Below are 25183 nucleotides of genomic sequence, written 5' to 3'. Positions count from 1 at the left end.
AAGGCTTTGGCATAGTCAACAAAGCAAAAGTAGATGTTTCTCTGGAACTCTCTTGCTTTTTCGATGATCCAGCGGATGTTGGCAATTTGATCTCTGGTTCCTCTGCCTTTTCTAAATCCAGCTTGAACATCTGGAAGTTCATGGTTCACGTACTGTTGAAGCCTGGCTTGGAGAATTTTGAGCATTACTTTGCTAGCATGTGAGATGAGTGCAATTGTGCAGTTAAAACATTCTTTGGCATTGGAATGAAAACTGACCTTTTCCAGTCCTCTGGCCACTGCTGAGTTTTCCACATTTGCTGGCATAATGAGTGCAGCATTTTCACAGCATCATCTTTCGGGATTTGAAATAGCTCAACTGGAATTCCATCACCTCCACCAACTTTGTTCGTAGTGATGCTTCTTAAGGCCCACTTGACTTCACATTCTAGGATGTCTGGCTCTAGGTGAGTGATCACACCATCGTGATTATCTGGGTCATGAAGATCTTTTTTGTATAGTTCTTCTGTGTATTCTTGCCACCTCTTCTTAATATCTTCTGCTTCTGTTAGATCCATACCATTTCTATCCTTTATCGAGCCCATCTTTGCATGAAATGTTCCCTTGGTATCTCTCATATTCTTGAAGAGATCTCTAGTCTTTTGCATTCTGTTGTTTTCCTCTATTTCTTTGCATTGATCGCTGAGGAAGGCTTTCTTATCTCTCCTTACTATTCTTTGGAACTCTGCATTCAGATGCTTATATCTTTCCTTTTCTCCTTTACCTTTCGCTTTTCTTCTTTTCACAGCAATTTGTAAGGCCTCCCCAGACAGCCATTTTGCTTTTTTGCATTTCTTTTCCATGGGAATGGTCTTGATCCCTGTCTCCTGTACAATGTCATGAACCTCATTCCATAGTTCATCAGGCACTCCATCTATCAGATCTAGGCCCTTAAATCTATTTCTCACTTCCACTGTATAATCATAAGGGATCTGATTTAGGTCATACCTGAATGATCTAGTGGTTTTCCCTACTTTCTTCAATTTAAGTCTGAATTTGGCAATAAGGAGTTCATGATCTGAGCCACAGTCAGCTCCTGGTCTTGTTTTTGCTGACTGTATAGAGCTTCTCCATCTTTGGCTGCAAAGAATATAATCAATCTGATTTCAGTGTTGACCATCTGGTGATGTCCATGTGTAGAGTCTTCTCTTGTGTTGTTGGAAGAGGGTGTTTGCTATGACCAGTGCATTCTCTTGGCAAAACTCTATTAGCCTTTGCCTTGCTTCATTCTGTATTCCAAGGCCAAATTTGCCTGTTACTCCAGGGGTTTCTTGACTTCCTACTTTTGCATTCCAGTCCCCTATAATGAAAAGGACATCTTTTTTGGGTGTTAGTTCTAAAAGGTCTTGTAGGTCTTCATAGAACCGTTCAACTTCAGCTTCTTCAGCATTACTGGTTGGGGCATAGACTTGGATTACTGTGACTTTGAATAGTTTGCCTTGGAAACAAACAGAGATCATTCTGTCCTTTTTGAGATTGCATCCAAGTACTACATTTCAGACTCTTTTGTTGACCATGATGGCTACTCCATTTCTTCTAAGGGATTCTTGCCCACACTAGTAGATATAATGGTCATCTGGGTTAAATTCACCCATCCCAGTCCATTTTAGTTTGCTGATTCCTAGAATGTCAACGTTCACTCTTGCCATCTCCTGTTTGACCACTTCCAATTTGCCTTGATTCATGGACCTGAAATTCCAGGTGCCTATGCAGTATTGCTCTTACAGCATCGGACCTTGCTTCTATCAGCAGTCACATCTACAACTGGGTATTCTTTTTGCTTTGGCTCCATCCCTTCATTCATTCTGGAGTTATTTCTCCACTGATCTCCAGTAGCATATTGGGCCCCTACCGACCTGGGGAGTTCCTCTTTCAGTATCCTATCATTTTCATACTGTTCATGGGGTTCTCGAGGCAGGAATACAGAAGTGGTATACAGTCCATGAAATTCTCCAGGCCAGAATACTGGAGTGGGTGTCTGTACCCTTGTCCAGGGGATCTTTCCAACCCAGGGATTGAACCCAGGTCTCCTGCCTTGCAAGCAGATTCTTTACCAGCTGAGCCACAAGGAAGCCCCAGCGTCATGATTTGAATAGAAACAGTTCCCCAGTGCATGCCAGGTGTCAGCGAGGCATGTGTTAGAATTCTCTGGGAAGGGCGCTTCAGTGTGTCTGACTCTTTGCGACCCTATGGACCATAGCCTGCCAGGCTCCTCTGTCCATGGGACTCTCCAGGCGAGAGCACTGGAGTAGGCTGCCATTCCCTCCTCTAGGTGATCTTCTCAACCCAGGGATCAATCCCCAGTCTCTTATGTCTCCTGCATTGGCAGGCAGGTTTTTACCACTAGTGCCACCTGGGAAGCCCCTTGTTGACACTTGGTAATCTTGCAGTTTATTTCTGGCCAATGGTTAGCTGACTGTTAACAAAACTGTGACATAAGAAAGGTTATTTTTTACACCATTCACCCTGGCTCCCATCATCAAGTCACACCTTCCATCTTCAGACATTCAGAGTCATTATTTAGTGTTTCTCCACACCTTCTTCTCCAGCTTACCTTCTGGGAAGAGTGTTATTAATATGCTAATGAAAATTTAGGTTAATGTCTTATCTCTCTCGGGGATATGTGCATTTCAAGCTTTTCTTCTTATGAACGGATAGTATCAGCTGACAGCAGAGGTATTTGGGGACGCTTCTGGAAATTACTTCTTGTTAAACTATCTCCCTGATTGTCTGTCAGGGTCTTAGTCCCTAGTCCGGACTCCAGCATGCCCCTCTCATTTCTTTCTCTGGTTCATTTATTCAGCAAATCTTTATATGTGTGATGTGCTAGGCTGGGCACAGGGTGTACCGCAAGAAAGTAAAGAAAGGCACAGTTGCTACAGCAGTGGCCTTTAGCGTCTAATGAGAGGTTCTGTCAAATAATTGTATAAATAAATGTCAAGTTCAAACTGTAGGACGTGCTAGGAAGGGGAGAACAGAGTGCCCTGTACATATAATAAGGGCTCCAGCCAGGAGATCCAGGACATATTCCCTGGGAAAGTCTGATTGAACTGAGCGGGAGTTAATGAAGCAGAAGAATTGACAGGATATATTGTTTTCCTAGGATTGCCATGAGAAATCTGTGGTGACCCAAGGACAAAAGAGCAGATAAAACCAAGGAGGGTGTTGGAACCTCAGGAAAAACCAGACCCTTATCGCCTTTCCCTCCCCCGTGTGTAACTACTAAGGAAACAGTATCACCTGCCTCCCCTCCTACCCCACAGGGAGGAGGTATCTGCCCTACTCTCCCCCCACCCAGTATACCGGCCTCATCGAGTCAGCAAATGACCTGCAAGACCCCGTCCCACTCCTTGTACACTGGCTATAAAAGTGGACCAAGGACCCCTTTCAACGTCGGTTCTCCCTTGAGCTGGCCCGCTGTTCTAACAGCGTCTCCCACTCTAATAAACTTTATTTCCCTCCTTTTCCTTTATTTCTGTCTCGTGTCTGGAAATTCTTTTCCAACCCACACCTGGACCACAACAAGTACCAAAAATTGGGTTGTTTAAAACTCCAGGCATGTATCATTTCGTGCCTCTGGAGGCTGGAAGCCTGAAATCCAGGTGTCAGCAGGGCTGCACGCTCTCTGATAGTACTGGGGGAAGCCTTCTCTGTCCCTGCCAGCTCCCGGTGTGCAGGCAGCCACAGGCATTCTTTGGCTTGTGGGTGCAGAGCTCTAGGCTCATGGCCGTCTTCTCTTGTCGTCTTCGTGTTGCCGTCCCTCTGGCCTTGTCTGTCTCTGCCCAGATGGCCCCTCTGGAATACGAACACCGGTCCTATGGCATTAGGACCCACCCTAACGACCTCACTGTAAACGTGATCACCTCTGTAATAGCTTCCCTGGTGGTTCAGAGAGTGAAGCGTCTGCCTGCAATGCAGGAGACCCAGGTTCGATCCCTGGGTCGGGAAGATCCCCTGGAGGAGGAAATGGCAACCCACTCCAGTTCTCTTGCCTGGAGAATCCCATGGATGGAGGAGCCTGATGGGCTACAGTTAATGGGGTTGCAAAGAGTCGGACATGACTGAGTGACGTCACTTTCAGTTTCACCTCTGTAAAGACCCTGTGTTCAAACCAGGTCACATTCTGAGGACCTGGGGGTTGGAGCTTCATCATATCTCTTCAGGGGCCACAGTTCAACCCATAAGAGGCCTTGGAGTAGAGCGACAGAAGAATGCTGTAGGCAGGGGACGCAGTACATGCCAAGAAGAAGCGTGGCCTCTGAGTTTCAGAGAGCAAGGGGGCATGTGGTCTGAGAGGAAACTGGAATGAAGTAAAGAGTAGTGATTAGGCCTGCCTTAGGGACTGTGGTCATGATGTGAAGGCAGTGCGACTGCACTGGAGCACTGAGGAGGAGTGAGACACGATCCACTGAAGCACTTGAGCAGGAGTGAGACACGATCCACCGGAGCACTTGAGCAGGAGTGAGACACGATCCACCGGAGCACTGAGGAGGAGTGAGACACGATCCACCGGAGCACTGAGGAGGAGTGAGACACGATCCACCGGAGCACTGAGGAGGAGTGAGACACGATCCACCGGAGCACTGAGGAGTGAGACACGATCCACCGGAGCACTGAGGAGGAGTGAGACACGATCCACCGGAGCACTGAGGAGGAGTGAGACACGATCCACCGGAGCACTGAGGAGGAGTGAGACACGATCCACCGGAGCACCGAGGAGGAGTGAGACACGATCCACTGGAGCACTTGAGCAGGAGTGAGACACGATCCACCGGAGCACTGAGGAGGAGTGAGACACGATCCACCGGAGCACTGAGGAGGAGTGAGACACGATCCACTGGAGCACTGAGGAGGAGTGAGACACGATCCACTGGAGCACTGAGGAGGAGTGAGACACGATCCACTGGAGCACTTGAGCAGGAGTGAGACATGATCCACCGGAGCACTGAGGAGGAGTGAGACACGATCCACAGGAGCACTGAGGAGGAGTGAGACATGATCCACCGGAGCACTGAGGAGGAGTGAGACGTGATCCACTGGAGCACTGAGGAGGAGTGAGACACGATCCACCGGAGCACTGAGGAGGAGTGAGACACGATCCACAGGAGCACTGAGGAGGAGTGAGACACGATCCACCGGGGCACTGAGGAGGAGTGAGACACGATCCACTGGAGCACTGAGGAGGAGTGAGACACGATCCACTGGAGCACTGAGGAGGAGTGAGGCGCGATCAGATCTGCACTTGGAGAGAGGCGCCCTGGCTGCAGTGTGCAGAGTGCGTCGGTGGCCCCAGGAACAGACGCAGGTGCACCAGTTAGGAAGCTTCTGCAGTGCAGCCGGTGAGAGGAGGAGGGGTGAAGAGGGAAGTGGTCACAGAAAGTGAAATCCGTGAGCCTCCATGATCAATCGGATGGATGATGGAGGAGGCGATGGTCAAGGATGATTCAGTCCTAGATTTCTGACTCATTTGCCTAAATGCACTAATGAAGCAGGTTAGGGGCAAAATTGTGAGATCAGTTGGGGTATGTTAGGCCCAGAGTGCCCCTCTTGGAATCATCAGCATTTATAGATGTGGGGCTGAGAGGGAAGGTCCCAGCTGAAGATGAAAATTCAAATCACTGGCATGTATGTGATAACTGAAGGTGTGCACCCTGGTCGAGAGAGCCAACAGGGGGGCGAGAAGAGGGCTGAGGGCAATGATGGGAGAGAGCCCACAAAGGAAATTAAGGCAGAGCAGCCAGAGAGGGGGAAAACCAGGGAGCCCATGGCTTCAGAGAAGCCAGGGGAAGAGGGAGGGAAGGGTCAAACAGAGCCCAGAGAGTCAAAGATGTCCCATGGAGGCAGCATTGCGGAAGTGATCGGTGACCTTCCGGAAAGACGGTCTGGGGCGGTGAGATGGAGGGAGCCAGGCTGGAGGGGTCTGAGGAGTGGGAGGAAGGGGATGAAGGTGGTCTGCACAAACACTGCTGCACTTTGGGACTTCCCCGTGGTCCGGTGGCTAAGAATCCAGCTTCCAATGTGGGGGACACAGGTTTGATCCTCGAGGGGAGAACTGAGATCCCGCGTGCCAGCGGGGCGGCTCAGTCCAGGGGCCTCGACTAGAGAGGCCAGCGTGCCGTCACTGCTGTGCCCACTCTCGTGTCTGGAGCCCACCCCTGCTGTGTAGAAGCAGAGCAGGCTGCCAGGCTCTACGTTTTCATACAAGTGTCCATGCAAATCATTTTTCCCTCCTATCAGCCCTGGGCAAGGGGAGGGTGGCAAGTGGGAAGTACAGTGACATTTTCTGGTACAGGACCTATAAAAGGTGGTGGCGGCAGCGGCGTTCACCCACTGCTTGTACGCCCCACTCCCGTTCCCTGTGTGTTTCCCTCATGGACAGAAGTCAGCCTCTGAGGAGCAGGGTCCTCCAAGTGCTCTCCTTATGACCTCTGACGGAGGGGCGCCCACGTCTTCTCTCCTGGGGGCTTCCCCATGCCTCTCTCTCTCAGAGGGCCCTGGGAACTGGGCTGATGCTGCAGGCCAGGGCAGGTGTTTCCTGCTCCAGTTTAATGGACTCTAATCTGGCACCTGCTATAAATATAGGAAGACCCAAAGGCCAAGTCTTTAGTCAATCAGTTTGCTAAGATACACCCCAGTGGCAAAAGTGAAAGTCGCTCAGTCGTGTCCAACTCTGCGACCCCGTGGACTGTAGCCCACCAGGCTCCTCTGTCCATGGGATTCTCCAGGCAAGAGTACTGGAGTGAACAGCCCTTCCCTTCTCCAGGGGATCTTCCTGACCCAGGGATCAAACCCAGGTCTCCCACATTGCAGGCGGATTCTTTACCATCTTAGCCACCAGGGAAGCTAATCATTTCCACTTTGAAAAATAAAACTGTGATTTTCAGTCACTTCAAGGCACATCTTTTGTATTTTTATTCTGAGGCAATAAAAAAAATAAGTTTTATATATATATATATATATATTTTTTTTTTTTCATGCCATGGTCTAATTATGCCCAACCCAGAACAAAATCCACCTAGTTCTCTCCATGAGGGTGATGATTCTTTTTGTTGTATTCACCATGTCTGGCTCCTTCTATCTTTTGAGATTCTGAGTTGACTTGGTCCTTAACATAAGCGGTCTCGGGGCTCCTGTGTTTCCTGGTCTCCCGTGCTCCATCCTGCACTTCATGGATTAGGCTTCACGTCATGGGCGTGAACCTGTGGGCCGGCCTTCGGCCTCACCTGCTGGTAAAGACTGGACCCGCACTGGGAGGCATGTCAGGATCATGCTGGTTCACACTGGCGTAAATGGGCTTCAGGTTTCTGCGAAAGTCTTCCTTGCTTATACTTTTATTTTTCTCTTTTGAAAATACTGCATAAGCATTTTGTGTATTTCTTTTTACTATAAGAGATTGTCTAACATATTAAGTGTTTAAAGCAAGATGTGAGAAAAATGTATCTGCTGTCTCTCTTCCCAGCACCCGCCTCATCAGCTCCATTTGTGATTTCCTTAGTGGGATTTACATCTTCTCAAAATCGTTTCTGGGTACAAATACCTAAATGTTCTAAAGGTATACTATATAGTACGTATATAAGTCTGATTATATTTATTTTACATATCTTTATATATGTATATAGCCACATGGGAAGACGACTCAGTGATGAAGAATCTGTGTGCCAGTGCAGGAGACCCCAGAGACACGGGTTTGCTCCCTGGGTCAGGAAGGTGCCCTGGAGGAGGAAATGGCAACCACTTCCAGTATCCTTGCCTGGGGAATCCCATGGACAGTGGAGCCTGTTGGGCTACACTCTATGGGGTCACAAAGAGTCAGACTTGACTTAACAACGGAGCGTGAATGCATATGTGTATATATACACATATGTTAAATATTTATCATATTATACCTTATATATAATACATATATAAATGTGTATATATGTGTATTACACATATATATACATTTATGATGGTTCTTTTTACATGAGCAAGATCAAATAATACATGTCATTCTATGACTTGGTTTTCATTAATATGTTTTTGCCGTCATCTCTCCCTCCCTCTCTGCAAAGCGTTCCATGATATACATGTATCATTCTGTAACCAGCTTCCTACTGATGTTTTTGCTGTAATTGATAATACCGCAGTGGTCAGGGTTTCTCTTACTTTTTGTCCATATGTGGAAGTCTTTCTTTCAGTTACATTCAAAGACGTCGTATCCTGGGCACACGCATTCGGATTTTCGGGAGATGTCCGTAGCACCCATTCTCCTCCACTTGCTCCCTCACCTGGTGCTGGCCTGGAACTCCGCATCCTGGCTGGACTAATCCTCCCAGCTTCTCAAGGAAGGAGCCAGCGTGGGGGCTGGGGGCTGGGGACTGGTGGGCAGCATGGCCCCCGCTGCTGGAGCATTTCCTTCAGGCAGAGAGCAGAGACAGTTTGGAACCGGCAAAAGCAAAAGACCAGGAAGAGCTGCTAACACAGGTACAGTCTTGGTTTGCTTGTGTGTAAATTAACTTCTTCTAAGGCTTTACCCAATGGTATAAGTTGAGATAACTGGCTAAACTGTATTTAGGAAAAAAAAAATTAAATTTGATTTCTATTCTATACCATACATTGTGTGCAATTTCAGATAAATTAAAAAAAACTAGTAGTTATCTGTTTGGGGAGTAATTCTGACTGATTTTCATTTTATTATTCTCGATTGTCTATAGCTTCTGAATATTTCATGTATTATTAAAATTATGTTTTAAAGAATTGAATATCTTCCATGTACTATTTCTAATTCATCAACCTCTCTTTCAGTTCAGTTCAGTTCAGTCACTCAGTCGTGTCTGACTCTTTGCAACTCCATGAATTGAAGCACGCCAGGCCTCCCTATCCATCACCAACTCCCGGAGTTCACTCAAGCTCACGTCCATCGAGTCAGTGATGCCATCCAGCCATCTCATCCTCTGTCATCCCCTTCTCCTCCTGCCCCCAATCCCTCCCAGTATCAGGGTCTTTTCCAATGAGTCAACTCTTCACATGAGGTGGCCAAAGTCCTGGAGTTTCAGCTTCAGCATCATTCCTTCCAAAGGAATCCCAGGGCTGATCTCCTTCAGAATGGACTGGTTGGATCTCCTTGCAGTCCAAGGGACTCTAGAGTCTTCTCCAATACCACAGTTCAAAAACATCAATTCTTCGGCACTCAGCTTTCTTCACAGTCCAACTCTCACATCCATACATGACCACAGGAAAAACCATAGCCTTGACTAGACGAACCTTTGTTGGCAAAGTAATGTCTCTGCTTTTGAATATGCTATCTAGGTTGGTCATAACTTTCCTTCCAAGGAGTAAGCATCTTTTAATTTCATGGCTGCAGTCAGCTTCTGCAGTGATTTTGGAGCCCCCAAAAATAAACTCTGACACTGTTTCCACTGTTTCCCTATCTAGTTGCCATGAAGTGATGGGACCGGATGCCATGATCTTTGTTTTCTGAATGTTGAGCTTTAAGCCAACTTTTTCACTCTCCTCTTTCACTTTCATCAAGAGGCTTTTTTATCTCTACATTATTAGAACACTACCCTCTCTTGTAGAGTCTCCTATTTGAGGGTCATATTTTGGAAATCTTTGGTAAGTAGAGGTGATAAGTCTTGCCTTAAAAATGTGAAAAGAATATACCTAGACAAAAGAAAACCTTTGTAACAAAATTGTATTACGATTTATGACATGAGACAGATTGTATAATGTAAATGGATCCTAGAAATACAAACATGCTCCTAGAAATACATTGTGAATATATTTCTTGCTCATTATTTATTATATGTAGGTAAATACTGTTGTTGATGCTCATTAATGTAAGAAATATTAACACTACTATTTTAACTCCCCCAAATATTTATGGATTATATTGTGAATTAAGAAAAACCATATCACTTTAATTTGTTAGCCCTTCTTGAACTGGGAATTAGTTCACTCATGCAATTTACTTTTAATTTACTTGGCTTTACTCAAAATTATTTGTCTGCAAATTAAAACGGAGCTCTCCTTGCAGAAGGGTACTCCTCAGATGCCCTGAACACGATGATTCGTTCCACCTCTTGTTCTCTTCTTGGATCATGGCTGCAGGACACGGTTTCCAGTGAAGATGGTTTTGCTTATCAAATCCTCAAAGAAAAAGTGCTGTTTCCGTGCAGATGAATAGTCAGTTTTAATTAGTTTATTATTTGCGGTTTGATGAAAGACTTTCATGGATATTCGAGACACGTAAGTGGAAGAGGATTGTTGGATAGCCATGTACTCCATTCTATACACTTTATGTGGTGCCTACCGGGTGCCAGACCCCGTGGGGCGCCCCACTCCACCCAGTCCTCTGTCCCTTCACGCCCACTGGGTGCTGAGTGTGGTGTCAGACCCTGAGGACCAGTCCTGAGAGGACCAGGCCTGAGAGGGGATCAGTCCTGAGAGGGAACCTGTCCTGAGAGGGGATCAGTCCTGAGAGGGGACCTGTCCTGAGAGGGGATCAGTCCTGAGAGGGGACCTGTCCTGAGAGGGGATCAGTCCTGAGAGGGGACCTGTCCTGATGGGGATCATTCCTGAGAGGGGATCAGTCTTGAGAGGACCCAGTCCTGAGAGGAGACCTGTCCTGAGGGGGGACCTGTCCTGAGGGGGGACCTGTCCTGAGAGGGGACCAGTCCTGAGAGGGGATCAGTCCTGAGGGGACCTGTCCTGAGAGGGGACATGGTCCTGAGAGGAGACCTGTCCTGAGGGGACCTGTCCTGAGAGGGGACCGGTCATGAGAGGAGACCTGTCCTGAGAGGGGATCAGTCCTGAGAGGAGACCTATCCTGAGAGGGGACCTGTCCTGAGAGGGGATCAGTCCTGAGAGGGGACCTGTCCTGAGAGGGGATCAGTCCTGAGAGGGGACCTGTCCTGAGAGGGGACCAGTCCTGAGAGGGGACCTGTCCTGAGGGGATCTGTCCTGAGAGGGGATCAGTCCTGAGAGGGGACCTGTCCTGAGAGGGGATCAGTCCTGAGAGGGGACCTGTCCTGAGAGGGGACCAGTCCTGAGGGGATCTGTCCTGAGAGGCGATCAGTCCTCTGAGGGGAGCTGTCCTGAGAGGGGAGCTGTCCTGAGAGGGGACCCAGTCCTGAGAGGAGACCTGTCCTGAGAGGACCAGTCCTGAGGGGATCTGTCCTGAGAGGGGACCAGTCCTGAGAAGACCTGTCCTGAGAGGAGACCTGTCCTGAGAGGACCAGTCCTGAGGGGATCTGTCCTGAGAGGGGATCGGTCCTGAGAGAGGACCAGTCCTGAGGGGACCTGTCCTGAGAGGGGACCCAGTCCTGAGAGGAGACCTGTCCTGAGAGGAGAACTATCCTGAGAGGGGACCTGTCCTGAGAGGGGACCCAGTCCTGAGAGGAGACCTGTCCTGAGAGGACCAGTCCTGAGGGTATCTGTCCTGAGAGGGGATCGGTCCTGAGAGAGGACCAGTCCTGAGGGGACCTGTCCTGAGAGGGGACCCAGTCCTGAGAGGAGACCTGTCCTGAGAGGAGAACTATCCTGAGAGGGGACCTGTCCTGAGAGGGGACCCAGTCCTGAGAGGAGACCTGTCCTGAGAGGGGACCAGTCCTGAGAGGACCAGTCCTGAGGGGATCTGTCCTGAGAGGGGACCAGTCCTGAGAGGACCTGTTCTGAGAGGAGACCTGTCCTGGGAGGACCAGTCCTGAGGGTATCTGTCCTGAGAGGGGATCGGTCCTGAGAGAGGACCAGTCCTGAGGGAACCTGTCCTGAGAGGGGACCCAGTCCTGAGAGGAGACCTGTCCTGAGAGGAGAACTATCCTGAGAGGGGACCTGTCTTGAGAGGGGACCCAGTCCTGAGAGGAGACCTGTCCTGAGAGGGGACCAGTCCTGAGAGGGGACCTGTCCTGGGAGGGGACCAGTCCTGAGAGGGGATCAGTCCTGAGAGGGGACCTGTCCTGAAAGGGGACCTGTCCTGAGAGGGGATCAGTCCTGAGAGGGAATCAGTCCTGAGAGGGGACCTGTCCTGAGAGGGGATCAGTCCTGAGAGGGGACCTGTCCTGAGAGGGGATCAATCCTGAGAGGGGATCAGTCCTGAGAGGGGACCTGTCCTGAGAGGGGATCAGTCCTGAGAGGGGATCAGTCCTGAGAGGGGACCAGTCCTGAGAGGACCTTTCCTGAGAGGGGATCAGTCCTGAGAGGGGACCAGTCCTGAGGGGACCTGTCCTGAGAGGGGCAGGCTGCTCTCCGCCCTTGTGGGGCTCCCAGTGCCCCAGATGCAGAGAAGCGGAGACAGGGACCCTGAGAGAAGTCCGCGGGGACAGCGGTGGGGTAGTGGGCTCCAAAAGGCTGAGGGGTTGAGAGGAGTCTTCTGAGTCCCACAGAGTGAAAACGGGCTTGTGGTGAAGGCGAGGTCATCACCCTGAGGGCAATGCCAGAGAAGGAGAAGCTGGAGCTGGGCAGGGGGCCCATGGATGGAGGAAGGGAGGGGACAGCACAGTGTGTGCTGAAGGAGAGACACGCAGTCCTGGTCCCTGCCTTTGGGACGTCAGAAAAACAGAAAAAGCGCACATCCCCGGGGGTCCAGTGACTTCAACTCCGCACTCCCATTGTAGGAGCCCAGGTTCAATCCCTGATCAGGGAACTAGATTCCACATGCTGCAATTAAAGATCGCGTAGGCCTCGACTGAGACCCAGTGCGGCCAAATAAATAAATGAATATTAAAAAATAAATAGAGGGCTTGCTGGTGGCTCAGTGGTGAAGAGTCCACCCTCCAACGCAGGAGACGTGGGCTTGATCCCTGGTCCGAGAAGATCCCTCGGCCCTCGGAGCACCGAGCCCAGGACCGCAATGACTGAGCCCAGAGCCGCAACGACCGAGCCTTTTGCCACAACTGCTGAAGCCTGTGCGCCCTGACACCTGTGCTCTGCAACGGGAGAGGTCCCTGCAAAGGGAAGCCTGCAAACCGCAGCTGGAGTGTGCTCCCCACCCTGCCCCCTGCTCGCTGCAACTAGAGAAAAGCCCGAGCAGCAATGAAGACCCAGCACAGCCAAAAATAAAAAATAAATATAATTTTAAAATAAATAACAATTAAAAATATATTTAAAATAATATAATAACTTCCTTAACTTTTCCTGTCTGTGTGTGTGTGTGTTTAATAATTTTATTTACAGGAATAGTTAAGGAAGAGGAAAAGGAAAAGTTCAGGAAGACCCCCAAGTCACAAAGCCTTGGAATTTCCCTGGGAGGGTGGGTATCGGTAATGTCCCAGGACATGGGGACAGGCTTGGTAAAAATGAACACTTTGAGGTTTGTGAGAACCTGGCTGAGTATACAACAGTTCGAAGGCAGTGGAGAGGCTGGGCCAGACAAGATTTGAGAGGCGACTGTGCCTAAGAGCTTCACTTACATAAGAGCTAGAAAGGAGCCTAATGTCTTAGACTCTCAGACTCTCATTCTAATTATTAGACTGACAGAGCCACTCTCTCATTTCCATTGTTTCAAATTACTTATCCCATAAAGGAACACTGCCAGCAGTAGATAATCACAGCCCTATAACTTTGAATTCTGTCATCTGGGGAGTTCGAAAGTATAGTGTCCTAGATCCTAACCCTGGAGAAGATTCAGTGAGTAAGACAGAGACATTTCATGTTCACCTGATATCCACCCTCCTCACCTTTCTTCTCAGCTCTCGGCAGTGGATGGAGTCCTGCGACAGGTTCTGGCCGATAGACGGTGAGTCGATGTGCCAGGAGTCACCCTGATAGGCTTCACCTGCCACGTCAACATTGAGAGGCTTCGTCTCCATGGTGGAGCCACCAGAGAGGAGCACCCTGCATCCCTGAGCCCTGGTGAGCATGAGACACCCCAGAGGACACTCAGAGCCAGAGGTAAGCCTTTCAAGGTGGACTCGCTGACCAGACGGTTTCTGTCTGTTTCTGCACCATGGTCTGGCCAGTCCTGACCAGCACAGCCTGACTTCTGCCCGCCAGAAACCAGTTTCACAAACATACATTATCCGTGACCCTGGGGCAGTGGCCCGCTGACCACACTTTGTGACGAGTGACCACACTGACCTATTGTGATAGCATAAGTCACATGGGTACCTTAGACTCTTCCTCAACACCCAGAGTGTTAGATCTCCCATAAAGGAGGTTTGGCTGGCAAAGGGTGCACCCTTTGAAATGTTAATAATGTATGTCATTGAAGGAAGCATGATTCACTGGAGTGATTAATGTATTGGTCACAGTTTGTTGAGCATTTACTATGTGCCAAAGTAGACAGGATTGTACACAGGCAGAAAGTGGTACGGTAGGATTTGAGCCCAGTTCTGTCTGATTCCAAACATTTGCTTTGACTCATATGCTCATAATTTGCAAACTCTACTACCCTGATGATTTACAGCGAGGGCCCTTGACTGAGGCTGCCTCTAGTGCCACTTTGTGGACTGCGGCTCAGACGGTAAAGAATCTGCCTGCAATGCGGGAGACCTGAGTTCGATCCCTAGGTCGGGAAGATCCCCTAGAGGAGGGCACGGCAACCCACTCCAGTATTCTTTCCTGGAGAATCCCACGGACAGAGGAGCCTGGTGGGCTGCAGTCCATAGGATCGCAAAGAATCGGACACGACTGAGCGGCTTGACTTTCTTTGGCGCCCCCATCAGAGTGACTGGCAAGGGTTATGGTAATACTCAGTGTTGTGTAACATTTAGTAATAACCATTTTCTTAAACCTTCGTTATGATTTTTAGCTAAGCATTTTCCAGGCTTTGAAGACAGTTATTTAGCATCCTTTCAACTTCTCTAACGGTAAATGAAGGTTTTTGATTCCTGAGAGCTGCAAAGGAAGTTTGGTGTGGGCTTAGAATTCCTTCTATGGGGATCCCAAGCTCTAATGAACTTGTGTATCAATAAACCAAACTGATAGCAAAAAATTCCTGGATCCCTAACAGGTCTCTATGCATTGATCATATGTCAAAAAGTCCCAAAAATAGTCTCCACAGAGAAAGACAAATAAGAAATGATTTCACTTATACATGGAACCTGAACAGGCCAAACCCAAAGAAACAGAGCAGAGCAGTGTCTGCCAGGAACTGGGGTGTTGTGGGGGGTGAGATGCTGATCGAAGGGTGCAGCCTCCCAGTCGTAAATATGAATGAGCTCCAGGGACTGCTGTGCGGCACGGGGACTACGGGCTGGTGCACAGCGCCGTGTTCCTAGGCTTCCCTGGCGGCTCAACTGGTGAAGAGTCTGCCTACGATGCAGAAGACCTGGGTTCCACCCTGGATTGGGAAGGTCCCCCGGAGAAGGGAATGGCAACCCACTCCAGTATGCTTGCCCAGAGAATTCCATGGACAGATGATGAGGTCACAAAGAGTTGGACACGATCGAGTGACTCACACGCACATTGTATATTTGAAAGTTACTAAGAGGGTAGGTTTGCTTTTAAGTTACTAAAAGCAAAATGGCTGTCTGAGGAGGCCTTACAAATAGCTGTGAAAAGAAGAGAAGCGAAAAGCAAAGGAGAAAAGGAAAGATATAAGCATCGGAATGCAGAGTTCCAAAGAATAGCAAGAAGAGATAAGAAAGCCTTCCTCAGAGATCAATGCAAAGAAATAGAGGAAAACAACAGAATGGGAAAGACTCGAGATCTCTCCAAGAAAATTAGAAATACGAAGGGAACACTTCATGCAAAGATGGGCTAGATAAAGGACAGAAATGGTATGGACCTAACAGAAGCAGAAGATATTAAGAAGAGGTGGCAAGAATACACAGAAGAACTGTACAAAAAAGATCTTCACGACGAAGATAATCACAATGGTGTGATCACTCACCTAGAGCCAGACATCCTGGAATTCAAAGTCTAGTGGGCCTTAGCATCACTACGAACAAAGCTAGTGGGGGTGATGGAATTCCAGCTGAGCTATTTCAAATCCTGAAAGATGATGCTGTGAAACTGCTGCACTCAATATGCCAGCAAATTTGGAAAACTCAGCAGTGGCCAGAGGACTGGAAAAGGTCAGTTTTCATTCCAATCCCAAAGAAAGGCAATGCCAAAGAATGCTCAAACTACTGCACAATTGCACTCATCTCACATGCTAGTAAAGTAATGCTCAAAATTCTCCAAGCCAGGCTTCAGCAATATGTGAACCGTGAACTTCCAGATGTTCAAGCTGGTTTTAGAAAAGGCAGAGGAACCAGAGATCAAATTGCCAACATCCGCTGGATCATCGAAAAAGCAAGAGAGTTCCAGAAAAACATCTATTTCTGCTTTATTGACTATGCCAAAGCCTTTGACTGTGTGGATCACAATAAACTGTGGAAAATTCTTCAAGAGATGGGAATACCAGACCACCTGACCTGCCTCTTGAGAAACCTATATGCAGGTCAGGAAGCAACAGTTAGAACTGGACATGGAACAACAGACTGGTTCCAAATAGGAAAAGGAGTACATCAAGGCTGTATATTGTCACCCTGCTTATTTAACTTCTATGCAGAGTACATCATGAGAAACGCTGGGCTGGAAGAAGCACAAGCTGGAATCAAGATTGCCGGGAGAAATACCAATAACCTCAGATATGCAGATGACACCACCCTTATGGCAGAAAGTGAAGAGGAACTCAAAAGCCTCTTGATGAAAGTGAAAGAGGAGAGTGAAAAAGTTGGCTTAAAGCTCAACATTCAGAAAACGAAGATCATGGCATCTGGTCCGATCACTTCATGGGAAATAGATGGGGAAACAGTGGAAACAGTGTCAGACTTTATTTTTGGGGGCTCCAAAATCACTGCAGAAGCTGACTGCAGCTATGAAATTAAAAGATGCTTACTCCTTGGAAGGAAAGTTATGACCAATCTAGATAGCATATTGAAAAGCAGAGACGTTACTTTGCCAACAAAGATCCATCTAGTCAAGGCTATGGTTTTTCCAGTGGTCACGCATGGCTATGAGAGTTGGACTGTGAAGAAAGCTGAGTACCGAAGAATTGATGCTTTTGAAGAATTGATGCTTTTGAACTGTGGTGTTGGAGAAGACATTTGAGAGTCCCTTGGACTGCAAGGAGATCCAACCAGTCCATTCTGAAGGAGATCAGTCCTGGGTGTTCTTTGGAAGGAATGATGCTAAAGCTGAAACTCCAGTACTTTGGCCACCTCATGCGAAAAGTTGACTCATTGGAAAAGACCCTGATGCTGGGAGGGATTGGGGGCAGGAGGAGAAGGGGACAACAGAGGATGAGATGGGTGGATGGCATCACGGACTCGATGGACGTGAGTTTGAGTGAACTCCAGGAGTTGGTGATGGACAGGGAGGCCTGGCGTGCTTCAGTTCATGGGGTCGCAAAGAGTCGGACACGACTGAGTGACTGAACTGCACTGAATTGACTGAAGAGGGAGGTCTTAAATGTCCTTACCATAAACACGCACACACACACACAAATGGTAATTACGTGAGATGATTAACCTTACTGTGGCAACTGTTTTGCAATATGAATTGTATCAGTACTCTTGCCTGGAAAATGCCATGGACAGAGGACCCTGGTAGGCTACAGTCCATGGGGCTGCAAAGAGTTGGACATGACTGAGCAACTTCACTTCACTTTACATTCTCATATTATACACCTTAAACTTATACATATTATATGTCAATTATCTTTTGTATTTATTTTATTGATTTTGGCTGGGTTGGGACTTTGTTGCTGCGAGCGGGCTTTCTCTAGTTGTGGTGAGCAGGGGCTCCTCTCTAGCGGGGGCTTCTCGTTGCAGGGGCTTCTCTCTGTGGAAGCATGGGCTCTATGGCGCCCAGGCTCAGTAGCTGTGGCACCCGGGCTTAGCTCCCCTGTGGCCCGTGGGATCTTCCCAGTCCAGGGATCGAACCTGTGTCCTTTGCATTGGCAGATATATTCTTAACCACTGGACCATCAGGGAAGTCCAATTATCTTCTAATAAAGCTGAAAAAGGCCTCCAGATGAATGTCTATATAGTTTATCCTCTCTTGATTCTCAACAACTCAGTGTTCTCATCTACTTAAAAGTAGAACTGTCTCTCCTTGTGATACTAGACTTTAGTCTTCTCCCAAGCCATATAGTTTTGCGTTTTGCTCCTTCTCCTGGGCAGGTGCCGGGACAACCTGATTTGTGGGCGCAGGGAGAACAGCCACGGCCACTGAGAACCAGAGCTCAGCTAGTCAGTGGACAGCAAATCAGGAAGTGGCGATGTTTAAGTCACAACAACAACAGCAGCAAAAAATACCTTGAATGTCATCTCAGTAAAAGAAACTGTTGTCCCATCAGACCACGGATGTGCTTTTTAAACTCAGTTAAATGTCAGATCAGCTGATAGGGTCCAGTGCTGCCAAGCATTCTAAGGGAATTTTCTTATCGATAGAGGACCTTGGTGCAAAATCACTGTCTGCAGTTGGTGGCACTCTTGTTAGAAACCTTGACTAAAAGGCCCTCTGGGTTTATTTTCCCCTTAACTTCCCTTCAGAAATGGGTAGCATGGAGGGAGAAGTTACCATGGGATACCACACCAGGGAAAATCATGTACCCTGCTATTGCTACAAAACTTGGCTAGTTGGTTGATATAATTTAATGCCAACTCCCAGAGTAATTAAAAATTAGAAGAATGATTTAGTGCCGGCTGATTTTATTTTCTAGGTCTCCAAAATCACTGTAGACGGTGACTGCAGCCATGAAATTAAAAGATGCTTGTTCCTCAGAAGGAAAGCTATGACAAACCTAGACAGCGTATTAAAATGCAGAGAGAACACTTTGCTGACAAAGGTCCATATAGTCAAACCTGTGGTTTTTCCAGTAGTCATGTATGAATGTGAAAATTGGACCATGAAGAGGGCTGAGCGCTGAAGAACTGATGCTTTCAAATTGTGCTGGAGAAGACCCTTGAGAGTCCCTTGGACTACAAGGAGATCAAACCAGTCAATCCTAAAGGAGATCAGTCATGAATATTCATTGGAAGGCCTGATGCAAGGCTGACACACCAATTCTTTGGCCACCTGATGCAAAGAGTCAACTCACTGGAAAAGACCCTGATGCTGGGAAAGACTGAAGGCAGGAGGAGAAGGGAATGACAGAGGATGAGATGGTTGAATGGCATCATTGACTCAGTGGACACGAGTTTGAGCAAGCTCCAGGAGATAGTGAAGGACAGGAAAGCCTGGCGTGCTGCAGTCCATGGGATCGAAAAGAGTTGGATACAACTTAGCTCCTGAACAACAACATGAAGTATCAGGGCTTCTTAGGCAGCACTAAGGTTAAAGGCAATGGCACCCCATTCCAGTACTCTTGCCTGGAAAATCCCATGGACAGAGGAGCCTGGTGGGCTGCAGTCCATGGGGTTGCCAAGAGTCCGACACGACTGAGCGACTTCACTTTCACTTTTCACTTTCATGCATTGGAGAAGGAAATGGCAACCCACTCCAGTGTTCTTGCCTGGAGAACCCCAGGGACGGGGGAGTCTGGTGGGCTGCCGTCTATGGGGTCACACAGAGTCGGACACGACTGAAGTGACTTAGCAGCAGCAGCAGCTGCCAATGCAGGAGACAAAAGAGACATGGGTTTGATCCCTGGGTTGGGAATATGCCCTGGAGAAGGGAATGGCAACCCACTGCAGTACTCTTGCCTGGAAAAAATCCCAGGGACAGAGGAGCCTGGTAGGCTACAGTTTATGGGGTCGCAAAGAGTCAGCCACGACTTAGCGACTAAACATAAACATAAAATGTCTCTAAGTATGATTTGCTCACGTTCCATTTTCAAACAAATGGTCCTGGAAGAAACTTACTCCTGCTGTTCCAAAGGGTCCCATCCAGGAGCCCACGTCTTGCCTGCCGTGAGAAGCCACAGAGGCAGGAATTTATCCTGGGTGGAAAGTTCACTGAACATGCTGTGCTGACTATTTGAAAATTACTTGTTCCAAAAGCCCTTCAGAAACCAGTAATTCTATTAGCTTGGCTTCTGGAACGGTTTCCTACCTGCAGTAAAATGTAATCACAACTGTCAGCCAGCAAATAATTGCTCCAATGTCTAAATGAATGGCGAGTCTTCTCTGGAAGGAATAACTGTTCCTCAGTGAGTCAGCTCAGCCCGTGTCTCGGCTTCAGTTGCTGATGACCTGGGCCATCTGCCTGAACCAATGAGGAGAGAGGAGAGGGCTGCGGGAGCTCTAATTGGTGGAAACAAGGCAGGATGGGGACTCTCCACAGCCTATGAGCTGCCGGGCTTTTGCGAGCCAGCCAAAGCCCTTCATGAAGACAGGGCACCCCAGGCAGCTTTCAGGTCAAGGACTTGGTCACTGACAGGGAAACCGAGTCCCATAACACTGAGCTCCCTTACGGAGTTTATGATTAACCTCTCCATTCAAAACCTCAGTCCCGTGTCTGTCCCCTCTGACCTCAGTCCTTTGCCCACTGAACACTTCGTCAGTCAGATGATGAAGATCGCTGTGGTCGCTCATACTAACATAGTAAGATTGCTGTTATACAGATCATCGCTTACAGAAAGGCTTAGGGCAAGATGAGCTCACGGATGCCTGAGCCATGCATCATCTGGCCAGAGAATCGCAAACAGGGACATCCTGACTCTCGAAACGAAGATTAGGAAATGTCACAGAAATGTCACAAGAAGATGATTAATTCCAGGTTCTTTGTTCTTCCCCTTGAAAATAGTCCTAACTCAGAGACCAAGATGGAGTGGATCTGAGACTGATTTCCTACTCCCTTGCTTGGTGGTGGTTTAGTCGCTCAGTCGTGTCCGACTCTTTGTGACCCCCTGGACTGTAGCCCACCAGACTCCTCTGTCCATGGGATTTCCCAGACAAGAATACTGGAGTGGGTTGATATTTCCTTATCCAGGGGATCTTCCTGACCCAGGGATCAAACCTGGATCTCCTACCTTGCAGGCGGATTCTTTACTGACTGAGCCACCACAGAAGCCCTTGCTGCAAATAAATGCTGATGTTGCGGCAAACACGTGCTGTCAGAGTTTGGCTTTCTGTGCCGTGGGCCTTGCTCTAGAACAGCATCAAAAACTGCTGTAGCGCTGGCCTCTTCCTCCCACCCTTTGCCGGCGCTCACTGCATTTTCAAGGGAGTCTAGTAGACAGGAGTCCCTGTGTCCACATCTGGGTGATGAGGCAAGGAGCATCCGAGACTGTTTCCAGAGGAAAGGAATGGAAAGGTTTGGCAAAGGCAGGAGGTGACTTTGTGAAAGGAAAACTTCCAGTTGTTTGGAACCGGGCTTTTCTGATCATCCTCAAACGTCCAGGTGCTCAGGAGTCCTGAGGCACCGAACTCTCACTTCCCGAGCAGCCAGCTCCCCCAGTTACTGTCGCACGGGGATTCCGCACTCGTCCTCTGGACTGGGGGTAGATCAGGCTGCAGGCCCGGCTCTTGGATCTTCCAGGCGTCTGTTTAGTCACGTGTGCAAAGAGAAGAGCTGTGATGGCCGAGGGCTCCTACTTGGAATTTCTCTAGATTTGGGGCAGAGTTGGGCGGTGTGGTCTGAACACTGATGGGCTGCCGTGGGAAGCCAGCTTTGGGGCTGAGGGTGTTTCAAGGACTCCTGGGACTTCCCGATGGTCCACAGGCTAAGGGTCTGTGCTCCCAGTGCTGGGGGCCCAGGTTCCCTCTCTCCTCAAGGAACTAGACCTCGCCTGTCACAACTAAGAGTTCACATGCCACAGCTGAAAGGTCCCGCTTGCCTCAAGTAAGACCTGGCGCAGCCAAACACAGAGATGTTTGTTAAAAAAAATAAATAAATAAAAATAAAGAGCTCGAACTTCCCTGGTGGTACAGTGGATGAGACTCTGCCTGCCAACGCAGAGGACGTGAGTTTGATCCCCGGTCTGGGAAGATCCCACCTGCCACAGAGCACCCGCGCCTGTGACTCACAGCCAGTGACCCTGCGCTCTTGGAGCCCGGGGATCCCACCTCCTGAGCCCCGAGCCACGACTGCTGGAGCCTGTGCTGCTAGAGCCGGCGCTCCACAGCAGGAGGAGACGCCGCAGTGAGACGCCCGGGAACTGCAACTAGGGAAAGCCTGCGCACAGCAACCAAGACCCAGAGCCGCCAAGTCAATAACTAAATGCGTTTAAAAAAATAAATAAATGAAAATCAGGGGCTTCAAAGAGCTCAGAGAAGCCCTGGGGGCGGGCGGGGGGAGGCGGTGAATTCCGAAACCGCTGTCAAGTTGGTGGGGACCAGGGAGAAGCCAGGCTCGCGAAGCTCTGTGCCTAAGGCTGGGGCCGCGCTCGGCTGCAGCTGGCCAGACCCGCGCAGCCCTGACTCCGCCCCCGTCCTCTGCGCAGGTGGGACGCCGAGTGGCCCAGGGCCTTCAGGAGCACGGGCCTGCCTGCCGCAAGCCGGCGTCCTGCCTGCTCCGCCGGCGGGTGGCTCCGAGTTGGGCCGCGCGTTGCCCGCCTCAGGAGCAGCGTGGTTCTTCCGCTGCGCACCACCGCCGGTTTTTGTTCTCTCTGCGGCCCTAGTTTAATATTAATACTGACTCACAACATTAGACGCCTAACCTAACTGCGGACACAGTTTCTCCTTAGAGACCGACAGTAATGGTTTAGAATGTGTTGCTAGGAAGACGTGAATTCTTTCCTAAATAATTACGCCTCGGGTGAGTTGCGTAGGTTACAGTAATTAAGGAAACGCCTGCGTTACTGAGTTACTGATCATTAACGCAGAGTGTACTCTCCCTCTCTCTACCCTAGATTGACTTTGTCATCATATCCCTGAAAAATGTTAATAGAAAGATGTATATTTAATAGGCACCTATTAAGGATGTCATTTGACTTTCTGTTCGCCGCTTTAAACCACTTTCAACGCCAGTGCTTTTCTAAATTACAATTTTTGAGGCAAAGACTAGGGAAATAATTCACCTATTTTTTGCCAAGTACTTTGTTCACAATATTTTGCAGGCGAATTTTAACCTTATGAAGCTCCCACCCCCATCACATGTTTTGTGTCAAACGTAGCATTCCACATTTGTTCTGTACGTGTTCAAGTGGGCTCTGCAGAGCCCTGGGTCCGGCACCTAAGTGCTGTAGACACTCAGCATAAACACTTGACTATTTTCGCTTTTGTTTACCTTGGAGAGCTCTTTCATTCTCAAGGTTGAAACCTTGGAGAGCTCATCCTTTTTCAAGGTTTTCAATTCCATGCAGACGTTTCCAGTCCTGTAGACCCCAGGGCCCACATCCCCACTCGGGTCTCCTGTCATCTGAAACTAAACTCCACCTCTGGGCTGGCCTTGGTCTGGGATGTTGTGTCTTTGGCTGGTCCTTGAACTGTGGGGTGGGGATGGCTGTGGGGAGAGACAGGGGATGAGTTCTAGGTAGGGGAGCGGCTAATTAGGAATAAAAGGGGTGTGGTGGAACCACTGAGTGGCTCCTGTGGGCTGGGGGATAGGAGAGAATTAAGGACGGTGACCCTCGTATTCCCCTGATGGTCAGTGGAGTGGCATTTGTGAGCAGAATCGACCAGAAGGACAGTGAAGTCAGGGGGTCAGCCCAGAGGCTGCCTGACTGTTGCAAGTATAACTTAATGAGAGTATTGATGGAAATGACAGGCCATTTCCACCTTTATGAATCAAAGGGTCATGGACCCTTTGAGAATATAACAAAAACCATGGGTGATTCCCAGAAAAATATTCACACATGTACCAAGTGTGATGTGTGATCTTGGAGGGCTGGTTCATGGATTCCAGTGGGTGATGCGGGATCCCCAAAGAATACAGGAATGTTTGCAGTGTAATTGGTCAGAGTCAGTAGGGAGACTCTGGGAAAGAAGGAAACACATTTTCAGACAACGGGACAGGTGAGTGAGGTGTGCTCGGGATACCTGGACACCTGTCTGGGGCTGTAAGGAAAGGCCGGGCAGCCTGGCTGGAGGCGAAGACCTGAGTCATTTGATTCAATTGCAGAGTTTACATTTTCAGAATGAATGGGTTCCCTGAATTAACCATAAGCAGAAAGTAATCGAGTATTTCCCAATATAAATGCTAGAGGCAATATTTATGCAGATGATCCTCCTAGAGGAGTTCGCGATCGCTGTGATAAAAGCCACACGCAAAGAAGTAGACGCTACGTGAATCCTTACGTGAGTGCGTTCATTCATATTCATTATGAAGCTTAAAAATTAAATGTAAGATGCAGGCTAAAGATCAGGATAAAAGCTGACCATCTAAAACCGCAGCTACTAAGACGAGCTTAAGGTGAGCGGGCGCATCAAGAGGTCTCAGACTGTCAATGCTGCTTTCAGTGTCTGCAAGGGAAGGGGCGGCAGTCAGCGCAGCAGGCCTCTGCCGCCCCGGCTTCTCTGCCGACGTCACCCCCAGCTGCTGGGGCAGCAGCGTCTTTTGACCCCGCCTCCTGCAGTCCAGGTGGGGCGTTTGGGGGACTGACCTCTTGGGAGCAGACGTGTAGCAGTAAGCTGCTCTCCCAGAAGAGGTAAGTGGAAATGATGTGGTTAGTTCCCCAATATCCGGGGCTGCTGTCCACCTCTGCATCACAACTCTGACACTTGGTTGGGGGAATTCACCACTTCTCCTAACTGGGGCCAAAGTGACTCGCCCGTCTCGGAGACTGAGGGTGGGCCGTATCCCTGAATCTTCCCTCGGTCACCCTCCCAGGCTGTTCCCACCTTCTCGCAGGGTCTGGAGGTCACCAGGCGGGCTGTGCAGGGCCCTGCGTGGGTCTAGGGTGCGGCTGACCACAGTATATCCACAAGTCACCCGAGCTGGAGATGAAAGAGTTATGACTTTCTAGGAACCTTTTACCTCCGTTCACTGCAGCCTATGCTGGGTCTCTTCGTCCAGGCTCTTCAGATAACCCTAAAGCAGAGCCTTTAAAATGAATTTCCTGGGCACTTCTGGGCAGGGATTTACTCACCAAAATACTCGCCACTTTCCAGGGGCTGCGTTGCTTTCAGGACCACTTTGGTGGTTATGGCACAGAAAGTCTAATAGCTCTTCTGCTCCTCAGAGCTCACAACACCTGGGTCCTGTGGCTTACTTGTTTTTACAGTGCTTGTCTCTGACCAGAGAACACTGAATGACAAGAGAGGAGACTCAAGCCAGGGCTGCAGGGTCTGGTCCTGTTCGTGGTGAGCCATCTTATCGGAGGAACTGTAACTGTACAACCTTCATTTGAAAAG

General features: G+C 48.9%; 1 long non-coding RNA gene across 2 annotated transcripts in view; it reads left to right on the top strand.

The window, feature by feature from the left end:
* Window positions 1–25020, top strand: part of LOC132346431 (uncharacterized) — a 38661-nt gene extending 13641 nt beyond the window's left edge. Inside the window, exons 2-5 of one of the 2 annotated variants that reach the window (XR_009496267.1) lie at window positions 8204–8501; window positions 8823–10265; window positions 13706–13907; window positions 18670–25020. This is a non-coding gene — a long non-coding RNA (uncharacterized lncRNA). Of the gene's footprint in view, window positions 1–7020; window positions 8502–8822; window positions 10266–13705; window positions 13908–18669 lie in introns of those variants that run through there. The other variant, XR_009496266.1, reaches the window with a different exon arrangement.
* The last annotated feature ends 163 nt before the right edge of the window (window positions 25021–25183 follow it).

The sequence above is a fragment of the Bos taurus genome, chromosome 10 (genome assembly GCF_002263795.3).
Source record: "Bos taurus isolate L1 Dominette 01449 registration number 42190680 breed Hereford chromosome 10, ARS-UCD2.0, whole genome shotgun sequence".
In the NCBI taxonomy this organism is placed as follows: Eukaryota; Metazoa; Chordata; class Mammalia; order Artiodactyla; family Bovidae; genus Bos; species Bos taurus.
Note: the sequence above shows the minus strand (reverse complement) of the source record. Positions and strands in the feature narration are given on the sequence as shown.